The sequence below is a fragment of the Dendrobates tinctorius genome, unplaced genomic scaffold (assembly GCF_039654945.1).
Source record: "Dendrobates tinctorius isolate UK_male_01 unplaced genomic scaffold, ASM3965494v1 ptg000165l, whole genome shotgun sequence".
NCBI classification, from domain to species: Eukaryota; Metazoa; Chordata; class Amphibia; order Anura; family Dendrobatidae; genus Dendrobates; species Dendrobates tinctorius.
The window spans coordinates 20,325,001-20,341,730 of NW_027361832.1; the positions used below are offsets into that span (position 1 = coordinate 20,325,001).

General features: G+C 54.9%; 7 non-coding genes and 5 pseudogenes across 7 annotated transcripts; all 12 read right to left on the reverse strand.

Annotated features, from left to right (window-relative positions):
• Nucleotides 1–788: 788 nt before the first annotated feature.
• LOC141053248 (5S ribosomal RNA) lies at nucleotides 789–907 on the reverse strand. The gene has a single exon (XR_012221000.1). It is a non-coding gene; the product is annotated as a 5S ribosomal RNA (ribosomal RNA).
• Nucleotides 908–1,942: 1,035 nt separating this feature from the next.
• LOC141053547 (5S ribosomal RNA) lies at nucleotides 1,943–2,052 on the reverse strand (annotated as a pseudogene).
• Nucleotides 2,053–2,702: 650 nt separating this feature from the next.
• On the reverse strand, nucleotides 2,703–2,811 carry LOC141053486 (5S ribosomal RNA; annotated as a pseudogene).
• Nucleotides 2,812–5,152: 2,341 nt separating this feature from the next.
• On the reverse strand, nucleotides 5,153–5,272 carry LOC141053329 (5S ribosomal RNA). Its single transcript, XR_012221073.1, has one exon. It is a non-coding gene; the product is annotated as a 5S ribosomal RNA (ribosomal RNA).
• Nucleotides 5,273–6,349: 1,077 nt separating this feature from the next.
• LOC141053249 (5S ribosomal RNA) lies at nucleotides 6,350–6,468 on the reverse strand. The gene has a single exon (XR_012221001.1). It is a non-coding gene; the product is annotated as a 5S ribosomal RNA (ribosomal RNA).
• A 1,035-nt stretch (nucleotides 6,469–7,503) lies between these two features.
• On the reverse strand, nucleotides 7,504–7,613 carry LOC141053587 (5S ribosomal RNA; annotated as a pseudogene).
• Nucleotides 7,614–8,263: 650 nt separating this feature from the next.
• LOC141053250 (5S ribosomal RNA) lies at nucleotides 8,264–8,382 on the reverse strand. The gene has a single exon (XR_012221002.1). It is a non-coding gene; the product is annotated as a 5S ribosomal RNA (ribosomal RNA).
• A 2,341-nt stretch (nucleotides 8,383–10,723) lies between these two features.
• LOC141053568 (5S ribosomal RNA) lies at nucleotides 10,724–10,833 on the reverse strand (annotated as a pseudogene).
• A 1,077-nt stretch (nucleotides 10,834–11,910) lies between these two features.
• LOC141053251 (5S ribosomal RNA) lies at nucleotides 11,911–12,029 on the reverse strand. The gene has a single exon (XR_012221003.1). It is a non-coding gene; the product is annotated as a 5S ribosomal RNA (ribosomal RNA).
• Nucleotides 12,030–13,064: 1,035 nt separating this feature from the next.
• Nucleotides 13,065–13,174, reverse strand: LOC141053548 (5S ribosomal RNA; annotated as a pseudogene).
• A 654-nt stretch (nucleotides 13,175–13,828) lies between these two features.
• LOC141053275 (5S ribosomal RNA) lies at nucleotides 13,829–13,947 on the reverse strand. Its single transcript, XR_012221025.1, has one exon. It is a non-coding gene; the product is annotated as a 5S ribosomal RNA (ribosomal RNA).
• Nucleotides 13,948–16,288: 2,341 nt separating this feature from the next.
• LOC141053417 (5S ribosomal RNA) lies at nucleotides 16,289–16,408 on the reverse strand. Its single transcript, XR_012221153.1, has one exon. It is a non-coding gene; the product is annotated as a 5S ribosomal RNA (ribosomal RNA).
• Between the last annotated feature and the right edge of the window lie 322 nt (nucleotides 16,409–16,730).

Below are 16,730 nucleotides of genomic sequence, written 5' to 3' on the forward strand. Positions count from 1 at the left end.
GAATGAAGGAAGAGGGTGAGATAGAATCATAGAATCGTAGAGTTGGAAGGGACCTCCTGGGCCATCTGGTCCAACCCCCTGCTCAAAGCAGGATTCGCTAAATCATCCCAGTCAGATGTCTGTCCAGCCTCTGTTTGAAGACTTCCATTGAAGGAGAACTCACCACTTCTCGTGGCAGCCTGTTCCACTCATTGATCACTCTAACTGTTAAAAAATTTTTTCTAATATCTAATCTGTGTCTCCTCCCATTCAGTTTCATCCCATTGCTTCTAGTCTTTCCTTGTGCAAATGAGAATAAAGTTGATCCTTCTACAATGTGACAGCCCTTTAGATATTTGTAGACAGCTATTAAGTCTCCTCTCAGTCTTCTCTTTTGCAAACTAAACATTCCCAAATCCTGCAACCTTTCCTCATAAGACAGGGTTTGCAGACCGGTCACCATTCTGGTTGCCAGTGACTGTGTGCTGCTCTTCAGGGGGGTCGTGTTGCCTGCAAAGGTGTCCTGCTTGCTTCGGCCTGTAAACTGGCCTCCAGGTTGCCGGCGGATGCCCCCAAGCCCGCGGGAGGCGCTGGTCCTGTTGAAAGGAAGCCTAGTATTAAAAGTAAATAAGCAACAATGCTGGAGGCCCACGGTGATGAGAAGGATGCTGGCAGTTTGCACGGACGAAATAGCGCAAGAGAGAAAGCAAATGAAAAGAGGAAAGAAGCATGTGTGCCCTTGTGAAAGGGAATGGAAAAAAGGCATAGAGGACAGTGACCCCTGCTGGTGGAAGGAAGGAAAAAGCAAAAGCCTACAGCACCTGGTATTCCCAGGCGGTCTCCCATCCAAGTACTAACCAGGCCCGACCCTGCTTAGCTTCCGAGATCAGACGAGATCGGGCGTGTTCAGGGTGGTGTGGCCGTAGGCAGAGACAGGCTTCTCACTTGCTGCTTTTCTACTATGCAGTCTGGCTGCCGGCTGCCCTGTCCAGTGCTCAGCAAGAAAAAAATGCAGAGCTGGAAATGAACCCGGTCTAAAGGAGCGCACCTGTTCCTTAATCACGCCTGGCTGGCGCTCCTTTTTGGACTGTCTCACTTATCGCCAGTGCTCAGCAAGAGGCCCTTTTGTAATTTCCTTTCTCTTCACTTTTTTGCTGGCTCTCTTAAAGGGGTTGTAGGCAGAACGCCCCGCTCAGAGCCGCTGAGCTCACTGATCGGCTGCTGACGTGACGTCAGCGTCGCAGCCAATGCCACAGACCTGGAGCAGCGGTGAGACTCTCCGGTGGACCCGGGTAGGGTGAGTACAGGGCGGTTTGTTGCTTTCTAAAAGCCTGCAACCTGGGAAGAACGTTTAATGAAAGGGAACAACCCCTTTGACTGTCTGCAGCGCGCCACACCTAGGAAGCGCACAGTCACTTGCAAGCGAGCACGCACATATGCTTGCACATGGCCACACCTCCTATTTGCCCCTGCAGCCTCAGCGCCAGCAAGTGTCAGACTGTCCTGTCTGTCTTATTATCATTAATATTTGCGTGCCTTAGCAGGAAAATACCCCCAATTCCCTCCCGCTCCTTCCTAGTACTGAATTTGGGTCCTGGGCAGCCGTTTGATTGGGTTAGTTACACAAGCTTCTTTGCAGAAGAAGACGTTACTTCTGCCGGCCGGACGTCCTCTAAAAATCATCCCCTGGGCGCCCGCTGAATGCCTGGCCCCTTAACGGCCCAGGATGCTTATGACGCCATCATTTCCAGAAGGCAGGCTGAGGGATCAATAAGCACTCTTAGCCGCGGCAAGGAGCTCGGTGTGAGGCATGCGAGGAGGCGTGGTAGCGTCCCTAGCTGCAAACCATCTCAGAGGCATCAGAGGCATTATGCGGCTTGGGGCTTCCAGCTTATGTTGGTGTCTGATAAGGCGCCCCTGTATACTAGCCGAGCTGGGCCAGGGAGCAAAATGTCATCAAAATGGTCTACAGCACTCGGTGTTCCCAGGAGGTCTACCATCCAAGTACTGTCCAAGCCCATCCCCGCTTTGCTTCCGAGTTCGGGCGTATCCAGGGTGGTATGGCCAGTAGACACGGCTTGGTCCATCGCCTGGCCAGCCTGCCTCAGGCTCGCGTGGTGGCGAGAACTCTGACCATGTGGAGGCGGGCTCCGAAGGGCCGATGCAAAGGCTGGGCCGACCCTACAGTCTTTGTTTGTTTTGCAGTGAAACCACGCGCCGCAGCAGGGCCCGAGCATCATTTGTCTTTAAATATGGCTCCACGCAGGGTCTCCTGCAGGATAAACCATTCATCTGGGGGGACGTGACAGAAGGAGCAAGCTTGAGGAGCCGCAACTTGAGGCGGATTGAGACGTCCAGGAGCGAATGAAGGAAGAGGGTGAGATGGTTGCCAGTGACTGTGTGCTGCTCTTCAGGGGGGTCTTGTTGCCTGCAAAGGTGTCCTGCTTGCTTCGGCCTGTAAACTGGCCTCCAGGTTGCCGGCGGATGCCCCCAAGCCCGCGGGAGGCGCTGGTCCTGTTGAAAGGAAGCCTAGTATTAAAAGTAAATAAGCAACAATGCTGGAGGACCACGGTGATGAGAAGGATGCTGGCAGTTTGCACGGACGACATAGCGCAAGAGAGAAAGCAAATGAAAAGAGGAAAGAAGCATGTGTGCCCTTGTGAAAGGGAATGGAAAAAAGGAATAGAGGACAGTGACCCCTGCTGGTGGAAGGAAAAAGCAAAAGCCTACAGCACCTGGTATTCCCAGGCGGTCTCCCATCCAAGTACTAACCAGGCCCGACCCTGCTTAGCTTCCGAGATCAGGCGTGTTCAGGGTGGTGTGGCCGTAGGCAGAGGCAAGCTTCTCACTTGCTGCTTTTCTACTATGCAGTCTGGCTGCCAGCTGCCCTGTCCAGTGCTCAGCAAGAAAAAATTGCAGAGCTGGAAATGAACCCGGTCTAAAGGAGCGCACCTGTTCCTTAATCACGCCTGGCTGGCGCTCCTTTTTGGACTGTCTCACTTATCGCCAGTGCTCAGCAAGAGGCCCTTTTGTAATTTCCTTTCTCTTCACTTTTTTGCTGGCTCTCTTAAAGGGGTTGTAGGCAGAACGCCCCGCTCAGAGCCGCTGAGCTCACTGATCGGCTGCTGACGTGACATCAGCGTCGCAGCCAATGCCACAGACCTGGAGCAGCAGTGAGACTCTCCGGTGGACCCGGGTAGGGTGAGTACAGGGCGGTTTGTTGCTTTCTAAAAGCCTGCAACCTGGGAAGAACATTTAATGAAAGGGAACAACCCCTTTGACTGTCTGCAGCGCGCCACACCTAGGAAGCGCACAGTCACTTGCAAGCGAGCACGCACATATGCTTGCACATGGCCACACCTCCTATTTGCCCCTGCAGCCTCAGCGCCAGCAAGTGTCAGACTGTCCTGTCTGTCTTATTATCATTAATATTTGCATGCCTTAGCAGGAAAATGCCCCCAATTCCCTCCCGCTCCTTCCTAGTGTAGGGTCAGACAGGTTCGCAGGATGCAGTGACGAGACACTAAACGAATGGTGGTTTTCGAAATTACTTTTATAAAACCCTAGCCGAAGGGCTAGGCTGAACAAAACAAGGAATAAGTACAACACCAACAGTCCACGCAGGGACTCAACAATCTTAACCCAATATAGTTTCACTTAGCCTTCCAGGGACTGCTGGGTTCGGTAGCGTGGCCGCGTTGAGGTCGCTGAGGCGGCTGTCCTGAGGAAAGTGATGTCGGTGGGGGCAACAGGCCCTGAAGAAAATAATACCGTTGGGGGGCAACAAGCCCTGAAGAAAACGAGGACGTTGGGGCGCAACAGGTCCTGAAGAAAACGGGGATGTTGGGGCGCAACAGGCCCTGAAGGAAACGCTGCCACTGGGGCGCAACAAGCCCTGAAGGAAACGCTGCCGCTGGGGCGCAACAGGCCCTGAAGGAAACGGGGACATTGGGGCGCAACAGGCCCTGAAGATAACGCTGCCGCTGGGGCGCAACAGGCCCTGAAGGAAACGCTGCCGCTGGGGCGCAACAGGCCCTGAAGAAAACGCCTCCGCTGGGGCACAACAGACCCTGAAGAAAACGCTGCCGCTGGGGTGCAACAGACCCTGAAGAAAACACTGCCGCTGGGGCGCAACAGGCCCTGAAGAAAGCAATGCCGTTGGGTCTCAACAGGCCCTGAAGTAAATGATGGAGGTGGCGCGCGGTGATGACGCAGTTCCCCAGAAAGGCCTGTAGCCGTCCTTTACCAAGGAGTCTCTTCCTAAGCCAGGGTAGCGAGCTTTTAATCCCGCCTGTGACAAGGTGGCGTATCTTGAGGCCAATGGTGGCCGGGTCGGCGTGATGGGGGAAGGCTGGGGGGAAGGGCCCAGATCTCTGAGGCCTGGTTACCGGTACTCACGGCCACAACCGGAGGTATAGTTCCTCTCTCTCTAAGGCGGGGTTTAGCGGGGATAATTCTCTCAGAACGGGAGCGGGGAGCAGTCTCTGGGCACAGTCTCTCACGTCTCTCTTGTCGGTAAATCGGCCGCTTTCTCCTCGCAGGCTCCTCTCGGTACCCCTGCAAGTCACCCTGTGTCCTGCCTTCACTCCCTCTCTTCCCCAACTGCCACTTCAGCGCGTCCCCTGCCCCTTTTACCCTAGCCCCTCCCCCTGTTGCCCTGACAACCTCAGTCGCATGTCTCCCTTTGTAATTCCCCTGTTGTGCTTCCTTCAATAACTCTGATGGCGGTCCCCTTGGTTCCGGCCCAAACACTATATGGGGGTCCTCCTCCCCACACTAGTACTGAATTTGGGTCCTGGGCAGCCGTCTGATTGGGTTAGTTACACAAGCTTCTTTGCAGAAGAAGACGTTACTTCTGCCAGCCGGCCGGCCGGCCTCTAAAGATCATCCCCTGGGCGCCCGCTGAATGCCTGGCCCCTTAACGGCCCAGGATGCTTATGACGCCTTCATTTCCAGAAGGCAGGCCGAGGGGTCAATAAGCACTCTTAGCTGCGGCAAGGAGCTTGGTGTGAGGCATGCGAGGAGGCGTGGTAGCGTCCCTAGCTGCAAACCATCTCAGAGGCATCAGAGGCATTATGCGGCTTGGGGCTTCCAGCTTAGGTAATGTTGGTGTCTGATAAGGCGCCCCTGTATACTAGCCGAGCTGGGCCAGGGAGCAAAATGTCATCAAAATGGTCTACAGCACTTGGTGTTCCCAGGAGGTCTCCCATCCAAGTACTGTCCAAGCCCATCCCCGCTTTGCTTCCGAGTTCGGACGAGATCGGGCGTATCCAGGGTGGTATGGCCAGTAGACACGGCTTGGTCCATCGCCTGGCCAGCCTGCCTCAGGCTCGCATGGTGGCGAGAACTCTGACCATGTGGAGGCGGGCTCCGAAGGGCCGATGCAAAGGCTGGGCCGCCCCTACAGTCTTTGTTTGTTTTGCAGTGAAACCACGCGCCGCAGCAGGGCCCGAGCATCATTTGTCTTTAAATATGGCTCCACGCAGGGTCTCCTGCAGGCTAAACCATTCATCTGGGGGGACGTGACAGAAGGCGCAAGCTGGAGCAGCCGCAACTTGAGGCGGATTGAGACGTCCAGGAGCGAATGAAGGAAGAGGGTGAGATAGAATCATAGAATCTTAGAGTTGGAAGGGACCTCCTGGGCCATCTGGTCCAACCCCCTGCTCAAAGCAGGATTCGCTAAATCATCCCAGTCAGATGTCTGTCCAGCCTCTGTTTGAAGACTTCCATTGAAGGAGAACTCACCACTTCTCGTGGCAGCCTGTTCCACTCATTGATCACTCTAACTGTTAAAAAAAATTTTCTAATATCTAATCTGTGTCTCCTCCCATTCAGTTTCATCACATTGCTTCTAGTCTTTCCTTGTGCAAATGAGAATAAAGTTGATCCTTCTACAATGTGACAGCCCTTTAGATATTTGTAGACAGCTATTAAGTCTCCTCTCAGTCTTCTCTTTTGCAAACTAAACATTCCCAAATCCTGCAACCTTTCCTCATAAGACAGGGTTTGCAGACCGGTCACCATTCTGGTTGCCAGTGACTGTGTGCTGCTCTTCAGGGGGGTCGTGTTGCCTGCAAAGGTGTCCTGCTTGCTTCGGCCTGTAAACTGGCCTCCAGGTTGCCGGCGGATGCCCCCAAGCCCGCGGGAGGCGCTGGTCCTGTTGAAAGGAAGCCTAGTATTAAAAGTAAATAAGCAACAATGCTGGAGGCCCACGGTGATGAGAAGGATGCTGGCAGTTTGCACGGACGAAATAGCGCAAGAGAGAAAGCAAATGAAAAGAGGAAAGAAGCATGTGTGCCCTTGTGAAAGGGAATGGAAAAAAGGCATAGAGGACAGTGACCCCTGCTGGTGGAAGGAAGGAAAAAGCAAAAGCCTACAGCACCTGGTATTCCCAGGCGGTCTCCCATCCAAGTACTAACCAGGCCCGACCCTGCTTAGCTTCCGAGATCAGACGAGATCGGGCGTGTTCAGGGTGGTGTGGCCGTAGGCAGAGACAGGCTTCTCACTTGCTGCTTTTCTACTATGCAGTCTGGCTGCCGGCTGCCCTGTCCAGTGCTCAGCAAGAAAAAAATGCAGAGCTGGAAATGAACCCGGTCTAAAGGAGCGCACCTGTTCCTTAATCACGCCTGGCTGGCGCTCCTTTTTGGACTGTCTCACTTATCGCCAGTGCTCAGCAAGAGGCCCTTTTGTAATTTCCTTTGTCTTCACTTTTTTGCTGGCTCTCTTAAAGGGGTTGTAGGCAGAACGCCCCGCTCAGAGACGCTGAGCTCACTGATCGGCTGCTGACGTGACGTCAGCGTCGCAGCCAATGCCACAGACCTGGAGCAGCGGTGAGACTCTCCGGTGGACCCGGGTAGGGTGAGTACAGGGCGGTTTGTTGCTTTCTAAAAGCCTGCAACCTGGGAAGAACGTTTAATGAAAGGGAACAACCCCTTTGACTGTCTGCAGCGCGCCACACCTAGGAAGCGCACAGTCACTTGCAAGCGAGCACGCACATATGCTTGCACATGGCCACACCTCCTATTTGCCCCTGTAGCCTCAGCGCCAGCAAGTGTCAGACTGTCCTGTCTGTCTTATTATCATTAATATTTGCGTGCCTTAGCAGGAAAATACCCCCAATTCCCTCCCGCTCCTTCCTAGTACTGAATTTGGGTCCTGGGCAGCCGTTTGATTGGGTTAGTTACACAAGCTTCTTTGCAGAAGAAGACGTTACTTCTGCCGGCCGGACGTCCTCTAAAAATCATCCCCTGGGCGCCCGCTGAATGCCTGGCCCCTTAACGGCCCAGGATGCTTATGACGCCATCATTTCCAGAAGGCAGGCTGAGGGATCAATAAGCACTCTTAGCCGCGGTAAGGAGCTCGGTGTGAGGCATGCGAGGAGGCGTGGTAGCGTCCCTAGCTGCAAACCATCTCAGAGGCATCAGAGGCATTATGCGGCTTGGGGCTTCCAGCTTATGTTGGTGTCTGATAAGGCGCCCCTGTATACTAGCCGAGCTGGGCCAGGGAGCAAAATGTCATCAAAATGGTCTACAGCACTCGGTGTTCCCAGGAGGTCTACCATCCAAGTACTGTCCAAGCCCATGCCCGCTTTGCTTCCGAGTTCGGGCGTATCCAGGGTGGTATGGCCAGTAGACACGGCTTGGTCCATCGCCTGGCCAGCCTGCCTCAGGCTCGCGTGGTGGCGAGAACTCTGACCATGTGGAGGCGGGCTCCGAAGGGCCGATGCAAAGGCTGGGCCGACCCTACAGTCTTTGTTTGTTTTGCAGTGAAACCACGCGCCGCAGCAGGGCCCGAGCATCATTTGTCTTTAAATATGGCTCCACGCAGGGTCTCCTGCAGGATAAACCATTCATCTGGGGGGACGTGACAGAAGGAGCAAGCTTGAGGAGCCGCAACTTGAGGCGGATTGAGACGTCCAGGAGCGAATGAAGGAAGAGGGTGAGATGGTTGCCAGTGACTGTGTGCTGCTCTTCAGGGGGGTCTTGTTGCCTGCAAAGGTGTCCTGCTTGCTTCGGCCTGTAAACTGGCCTCCAGGTTGCCGGCGGATGCCCCCAAGCCCGCGGGAGGCGCTGGTCCTGTTGAAAGGAAGCCTAGTATTAAAAGTAAATAAGCAACAATGCTGGAGGACCACGGTGATGAGAAGGATGCTGGCAGTTTGCACGGACGAAATAGCGCAAGAGAGAAAGCAAATGAAAAGAGGAAAGAAGCATGTGTGCCCTTGTGAAAGGGAATGGAAAAAAGGAATAGAGGACAGTGACCCCTGCTGGTGGAAGGAAAAAGCAAAAGCCTACAGCACCTGGTATTCCCAGGCGGTCTCCCATCCAAGTACTAACCAGGCCCGACCCTGCTTAGCTTCCGAGATCAGACGAGATCGGGCGTGTTCAGGGTGGTGTGGCCGTAGGCAGAGACAAGCTTCTCACTTGCTGCTTTTCTACTATGCAGTCTGGCTGCCGGCTGCCCTGTCCAGTGCTCAGCAAGAAAAAATTGCAGAGCTGGAAATGAACCCGGTCTAAAGGAGCGCACCTGTTCCTTAATCACGCCTGGCTGGCGCTCCTTTTTGGACTGTCTCACTTATCGCCAGTGCTCAGCAAGAGGCCCTTTTGTAATTTCCTTTCTCTTCACTTTTTTGCTGGCTCTCTTAAAGGGGTTGTAGGCAGAACGCCCCGCTCAGAGCCGCTGAGCTCACTGATCGGCTGCTGACGTGACATCAGCGTCGCAGCCAATGCCACAGACCTGGAGCAGCAGTGAGACTCTCCGGTGGACCCGGGTAGGGTGAGTACAGGGCGGTTTGTTGCTTTCTAAAAGCCTGCAACCTGGGAAGAACATTTAATGAAAGGGAACAACCCCTTTGACTGTCTGCAGCGCGCCACACCTAGGAAGCGCACAGTCACTTGCAAGCGAGCACGCACATATGCTTGCACATGGCCACACCTCCTATTTGCCCCTGCAGCCTCAGCGCCAGCAAGTGTCAGACTGTCCTGTCTGTCTTATTATCATTAATATTTGCATGCCTTAGCAGGAAAATGCCCCCAATTCCCTCCCGCTCCTTCCTAGTGTAGGGTCGGACAGGTTCGCAGGATGCAGTGACGAGACACTAAACGAATGGTGGTTTTCGAAATTACTTTTATAAAACCCTAGCCGAAGGGCTAGGCTGAACAAAACAAGGAATAAGTACAACACCAACAGTCCACGCAGGGACTCAACAATCTTAACCCAATATAGTTTCACTTAGCCTTCCAGGGACTGCTGGGTTCGGTAGCGTGGCCGCGTTGAGGTCGCTGAGGCGGCTGTCCTGAGGAAAGTGATGTCGGTGGGGGCAACAGGCCCTGAAGAAAATAATACCGTTGGGGGGCAACAAGCCCTGAAGAAAACGAGGACGTTGGGGCGCAACAGGTCCTGAAGAAAACGGGGATGTTGGGGCGCAACAGGCCCTGAAGGAAACGCTGCCGCTGGGGCGCAACAAGCCCTGAAGGAAACGCTGCCGCTGGGGCGCAACAGGCCCTGAAGGAAACGGGGACATTGGGGCGCAACAGGCCCTGAAGATAACGCTGCCGCTGGGGCGCAACAGGCCCTGAAGGAAACGCTGCCGCTGGGGCGCAACAGGCCCTGAAGAAAACGCCTCCGCTGGGGCACAACAGACCCTGAAGAAAACGCTGCCGCTGGGGTGCAACAGACCCTGAAGAAAACACTGCCGCTGGGGCGCAACAGGCCCTGAAGAAAGCAATGCCGTTGGGTCTCAACAGGCCCTGAAGTAAATGATGGAGGTGGCGCGCGGTGATGACGCAGTTCCCCAGAAAGGCCTGTAGCCGTCCTTTACCAAGGAGTCTCTTCCTAAGCCAGGGTAGCGAGCTTTTAATCCCGCCTGTGACAAGGTGGCGTATCTTGAGGCCAATGGTGGCCGGGTCGGCGTGATGGGGGAAGGCTGGGGGGAAGGGCCCAGATCTCTGAGGCCTGGTTACCGGTACTCACGGCCACAACCGGTGGTATAGTTCCTCTCTCTCTAAGGCGGGGTTTAGCGGGGATAATTCTCTCAGAACGGGAGCGGGGAGCAGTCTCTGGGCACAGTCTCTCACGTCTCTCTTGTCGGTAAATCGGCCGCTTTCTCCTCGCAGGCTCCTCTCGGTACCCCTGCAAGTCACCCTGTGTCCTGCCTTCACTCCCTCTCTTCCCCAACTGCCACTTCAGCGCGTCCCCTGCTCCTTTTACCCTAGCCCCTCCCCCTGTTGCCCTGACAACCTCAGTCGCATGTCTCCCTTTGTAATTCCCCTGTTGTGCTTCCTTCAATAACTCTGATGGCGGTCCCCTTGGTTCCGGCCCAAACACTATATGGGGGTCCTCCTCCCCACACTAGTACTGAATTTGGGTCCTGGGCAGCCGTCTGATTGGGTTAGTTACACAAGCTTCTTTGCAGAAGAAGACGTTACTTCTGCCAGCCGGCCGGCCGGCCTCTAAAGATCATCCCCTGGGCGCCCGCTGAATGCCTGGCCCCTTAACGGCCCAGGATGCTTATGACGCCTTCATTTCCAGAAGGCAGGCCGAGGGGTCAATAAGCACTCTTAGCTGCGGCAAGGAGCTTGGTGTGAGGCATGCGAGGAGGCGTGGTAGCGTCCCTAGCTGCAAACCATCTCAGAGGCATCAGAGGCATTATGCGGCTTGGGGCTTCCAGCTTAGGTAATGTTGGTGTCTGATAAGGCGCCCCTGTATACTAGCCGAGCTGGGCCAGGGAGCAAAATGTCATCAAAATGGTCTACAGCACTCGGTGTTCCCAGGAGGTCTCCCATCCAAGTACTGTCCAAGCCCATCCCCGCTTTGCTTCCGAGTTCGGACGTATCCAGGGTGGTATGGCCAGTAGACACGGCTTGGTCCATCGCCTGGCCAGCCTGCCTCAGGCTCGCATGGTGGCGAGAACTCTGACCATGTGGAGGCGGGCTCCGAAGGGCCGATGCAAAGGCTGGGCCGCCCCTACAGTCTTTGTTTGTTTTGCAGTGAAACCACGCGCCGCAGCAGGGCCCGAGCATCATTTGTCTTTAAATATGGCTCCACGCAGGGTCTCCTGCAGGCTAAACCATTCATCTGGGGGGACGTGACAGAAGGCGCAAGCTGGAGCAGCCGCAACTTGAGGCGGATTGAGACGTCCAGGAGCGAATGAAGGAAGAGGGTGAGATAGAATCATAGAATCTTAGAGTTGGAAGGGACCTCCTGGGCCATCTGGTCCAAACCCCTGCTCAAAGCAGGATTCGCTAAATCATCCCAGTCAGATGTCTGTCCAGCCTCTGTTTGAAGACTTCCATTGAAGGAGAACTCACCACTTCTCGTGGCAGCCTGTTCCACTCATTGATCACTCTAACTGTTAAAAAAAATTTTCTAATATCTAATCTGTGTCTCCTCCCATTCAGTTTCATCACATTGCTTCTAGTCTTTCCTTGTGCAAATGAGAATAAAGTTGATCCTTCTACAATGTGACAGCCCTTTAGATATTTGTAGACAGCTATTAAGTCTCCTCTCAGTCTTCTCTTTTGCAAACTAAACATTCCCAAATCCTGCAACCTTTCCTCATAAGACAGGGTTTGCAGACCGGTCACCATTCTGGTTGCCAGTGACTGTGTGCTGCTCTTCAGGGGGATCGTGTTGCCTGCAAAGGTGTCCTGCTTGCTTCGGCCTGTAAACTGGCCTCCAGGTTGCCGGCGGATGCCCCCAAGCCCGCGGGAGGCGCTGGTCCTGTTGAAAGGAAGCCTAGTATTAAAAGTAAATAAGCAACAATGCTGGAGGCCCACGGTGATGAGAAGGATGCTGGCAGTTTGCACGGACGAAATAGCGCAAGAGAGAAAGCAAATGAAAAGAGGAAAGAAGCATGTGTGCCCTTGTGAAAGGGAATGGAAAAAAGGCATAGAGGACAGTGACCCCTGCTGGTGGAAGGAAGGAAAAAGCAAAAGCCTACAGCACCTGGTATTCCCAGGCGGTCTCCCATCCAAGTACTAACCAGGCCCGACCCTGCTTAGCTTCCGAGATCAGACGAGATCGGGCGTGTTCAGGGTGGTGTGGCCGTAGGCAGAGACAGGCTTCTCACTTGCTGCTTTTCTACTATGCAGTCTGGCTGCCGGCTGCCCTGTCCAGTGCTCAGCAAGAAAAAAATGCAGAGCTGGAAATGAACCCGGTCTAAAGGAGCGCACCTGTTCCTTAATCACGCCTGGCTGGCGCTCCTTTTTGGACTGTCTCACTTATCGCCAGTGCTCAGCAAGAGGCCCTTTTGTAATTTCCTTTGTCTTCACTTTTTTGCTGGCTCTCTTAAAGGGGTTGTAGGCAGAACGCCCCGCTCAGAGCCGCTGAGCTCACTGATCGGCTGCTGACGTGACGTCAGCGTCGCAGCCAATGCCACAGACCTGGAGCAGCGGTGAGACTCTCCGGTGGACCCGGGTAGGGTGAGTACAGGGCGGTTTGTTGCTTTCTAAAAGCCTGCAACCTGGGAAGAACGTTTAATGAAAGGGAACAACCCCTTTGACTGTCTGCAGCGCGCCACACCTAGGAAGCGCACAGTCACTTGCAAGCGAGCACGCACATATGCTTGCACATGGCCACACCTCCTATTTGCCCCTGCAGCCTCAGCGCCAGCAAGTGTCAGACTGTCCTGTCTGTCTTATTATCATTAATATTTGCGTGCCTTAGCAGGAAAATACCCCCAATTCCCTCCCGCTCCTTCCTAGTACTGAATTTGGGTCCTGGGCAGCCGTTTGATTGGGTTAGTTACACAAGCTTCTTTGCAGAAGAAGACGTTACTTCTGCCGGCCGGACGTCCTCTAAAAATCATCCCCTGGGCGCCCGCTGAATGCCTGGCCCCTTAACGGCCCAGGATGCTTATGACGCCATCATTTCCAGAAGGCAGGCTGAGGGATCAATAAGCACTCTTAGCCGCGGCAAGGAGCTCGGTGTGAGGCATGCGAGGAGGCGTGGTAGCGTCCCTAGCTGCAAACCATCTCAGAGGCATCAGAGGCATTATGCGGCTTGGGGCTTCCAGCTTATGTTGGTGTCTGATAAGGCGCCCCTGTATACTAGCCGAGCTGGGCCAGGGAGCAAAATGTCATCAAAATGGTCTACAGCACTCGGTGTTCCCAGGAGGTCTACCATCCAAGTACTGTCCAAGCCCATCCCCGCTTTGCTTCCGAGTTCGGGCGTATCCAGGGTGGTATGGCCAGTAGACACGGCTTGGTCCATCGCCTGGCCAGCCTGCCTCAGGCTCGCGTGGTGGCGAGAACTCTGACCATGTGGAGGCGGGCTCCGAAGGGCCGATGCAAAGGCTGGGCCGACCCTACAGTCTTTGTTTGTTTTGCAGTGAAACCACGCGCCGCAGCAGGGCCCGAGCATCATTTGTCTTTAAATATGGCTCCACGCAGGGTCTCCTGCAGGATAAACCATTCATCTGGGGGGACGTGACAGAAGGAGCAAGCTTGAGCAGCCGCAACTTGAGGCGGATTGAGACGTCCAGGAGCGAATGAAGGAAGAGGGTGAGATGGTTGCCAGTGACTGTGTGCTGCTCTTCAGGGGGGTCTTGTTGCCTGCAAAGGTGTCCTGCTTGCTTCGGCCTGTAAACTGGCCTCCAGGTTGCCGGCGGATGCCCCCAAGCCCGCGGGAGGCGCTGGTCCTGTTGAAAGGAAGCCTAGTATTAAAAGTAAATAAGCAACAATGCTGGAGGACCACGGTGATGAGAAGGATGCTGGCAGTTTGCACGGACGAAATAGCGCAAGAGAGAAAGCAAATGAAAAGAGGAAAGAAGCATGTGTGCCCTTGTGAAAGGGAATGGAAAAAAGGAATAGAGGACAGTGACCCCTGCTGGTGGAAGGAAGGAAAAAGCAAAAGCCTACAGCACCTGGTATTCCCAGGCGGTCTCCCATCCAAGTACTAACCAGGCCCGACCCTGCTTAGCTTCCAAGATCAGACGAGATCGGGCGTGTTCAGGGTGGTGTGGCCGTAGGCAGAGACAAGCTTCTCACTTGCTGCTTTTCTACTATGCAGTCTGGCTGCCGGCTGCCCTGTCCAGTGCTCAGCAAGAAAAAATTGCAGAGCTGGAAATGAACCCGGTCTAAAGGAGCGCACCTGTTCCTTAATCACGCCTGGCTGGCGCTCCTTTTTGGACTGTCTCACTTATCGCCAGTGCTCAGCAAGAGGCCCTTTTGTAATTTCCTTTCTCTTCACTTTTTTGCTGGCTCTCTTAAAGGGGTTGTAGGCAGAACGCCCCGCTCAGAGCCGCTGAGCTCACTGATCGGCTGCTGACGTGACATCAGCGTCGCAGCCAATGCCACAGACCTGGAGCAGCAGTGAGACTCTCCGGTGGACCCGGGTAGGGTGAGTACAGGGCGGTTTGTTGCTTTCTAAAAGCCTGCAACCTGGGAAGAACATTTAATGAAAGGGAACAACCCCTTTGACTGTCTGCAGCGCGCCACACCTAGGAAGCGCACAGTCACTTGCAAGCGAGCACGCACATATGCTTGCACATGGCCACACCTCCTATTTGCCCCTGCAGCCTCAGCGCCAGCAAGTGTCAGACTGTCCTGTCTGTCTTATTATCATTAATATTTGCGTGCCTTAGCAGGAAAATGCCCCCAATTCCCTCCCGCTCCTTCCTAGTGTAGGGTCGGACAGGTTCGCAGGATGCAGTGACGAGACACTAAACGAATGGTGGTTTTCGAAATTACTTTTATAAAACCCTAGCCGAAGGGCTAGGCTGAACAAAACAAGGAATAAGTACAACACCAACAGTCCACGCAGGGACTCAACAATCTTAACCCAATATAGTTTCACTTAGCCTTCCAGGGACTGCTGGGTTCGGTAGCGTGGCCGCGTTGAGGTCGCTGAGGCGGCTGTCCTGAGGAAAGTGATGTCGGTGGGGGCAACAGGCCCTGAAGAAAATAATTCCGTTGGGGGGCAACAAGCCCTGAAGAAAACGAGGACGTTGGGGCGCAACAGGTCCTGAAGAAAACGGGGACGTTGGGGCGCAACAGGCCCTGAAGGAAACACTGCCGCTGGGGCGCAACAAGCCCTGAAGGAAACGCTGCCGCTGGGGCGCAACAGGCCCTGAAGGAAACGGGGACATTGGGGCGCAACAGGCCCTGAAGATAACGCTGCCGCTGGGGCGCAACAGGCCCTGAAGGAAACGCTGCCGCTGGGGCGCAACAGGCCCTGAAGAAAACGCCTCCGCTGGGGCACAACAGGCCCTGAAGAAAACGCTGCCGCTGGGGTGCAACAGGCCCTGAAGAAAACACTGCCGCTGGGGCGCAACAGGCCCTGAAGAAAGCAATGCCGTTGGGTCTCAACAGGCCCTGAAGTAAATGATGGAGGTGGCGCGCGGTGATGACGCAGTTCCCCAGAAAGGCCTGTAGCCGTCCTTTACCAAGGAGTCTCTTCCTAAGCCAGGGTAGCGAGCCTTTAATCCCGCCTGTGACAAGGTGGCGTATCTTGAGGCCAATGGTGGCCGGGTCGGCGTGATGGGGGAAGGCTGGGGGGAAGGGCCCAGATCTCTGAGGCCTGGTTACCGGTACTCACGGCCACAACCGGAGGTATAGTTCCTCTCTCTCTAAGGCGGGGTTTAGCGGGGATAATTCTCTCAGAACGGGAGCGGGGAGCAGTCTCTGGGCACAGTCTCTCACGTCTCTCTTGTCGGTAAATCGGCCGCTTTCTCCTCGCAGGCTCCTCTCGGTACCCCTGCAAGTCACCCTGTGTCCTGCCTTCACTCCCTCTCTTCCCCAACTGCCACTTCAGCACGTCCCCTGCTCCTTTTACCCTAGCCCCTCCCCCTGTTGCCCTGACAACCTCAGTCGCATGTCTCCCTTTGTAATTCCCCTGTTGTGCTTCCTTCAATAACTCTGATGGCGGTCCCCTTGGTTCCGGCCCAAACACTATATGGGGGTCCTCCTCCCCACACTAGTACTGAATTTGGGTCCTGGGCAGCCGTCTGATTGGGTTAGTTACACAAGCTTCTTTGCAGAAGAAGACGTTACTTCTGCCAGCCGGCCGGCCGGCCTCTAAAGATCATCCCCTGGGCGCCCGCTGAATGCCTGGCCCCTTAACGGCCCAGGATGCTTATGACGCCTTCATTTCCAGAAGGCAGGCCGAGGGGTCAATAAGCACTCTTAGCTGCGGCAAGGAGCTTGGTGTGAGGCATGCGAGGAGGCGTGGTAGCGTCCCTAGCTGCAAACCATCTCAGAGGCATCAGAGGCATTATGCGGCTTGGGGCTTCCAGCTTAGGTAATGTTGGTGTCTGATAAGGCGCCCCTGTATACTAGCCGAGCTGGGCCAGGGAGCAAAATGTCATCAAAATGGTCTACAGCACTCGGTGTTCCCAGGAGGTCTCCCATCCAAGTACTGTCCAAGCCCATCCCCGCTTTGCTTCCGAGTTCGGACGAGATCGGGCGTATCCAGGGTGGTATGGCCAGTAGACACGGCTTGGTCCATCGCCTGGCCAGCCTGCCTCAGGCTCGCATGGTGGCGAGAACTCTGACCATGTGGAGGCGGGCTCCGAAGGGCCGATGCAAAGGCTGGGCCGCCCCTACAGTCTTTGTTTGTTTTGCAGTGAAACCACGCGCCGCAGCAGGGCCCGAGCATCATTTGTCTTTAAATATGGCTCCACGCAGGGTCTCCTGCAGGCTAAACCATTCATCTGGGGGGACGTGACAGAAGGCGCAAGCTGGAGCAGCCGCAACTTGAGGCGGATTGAGACGTCCAGGAGCGAATGAAGGAAGAGGGTGAGATAGAATCATAGA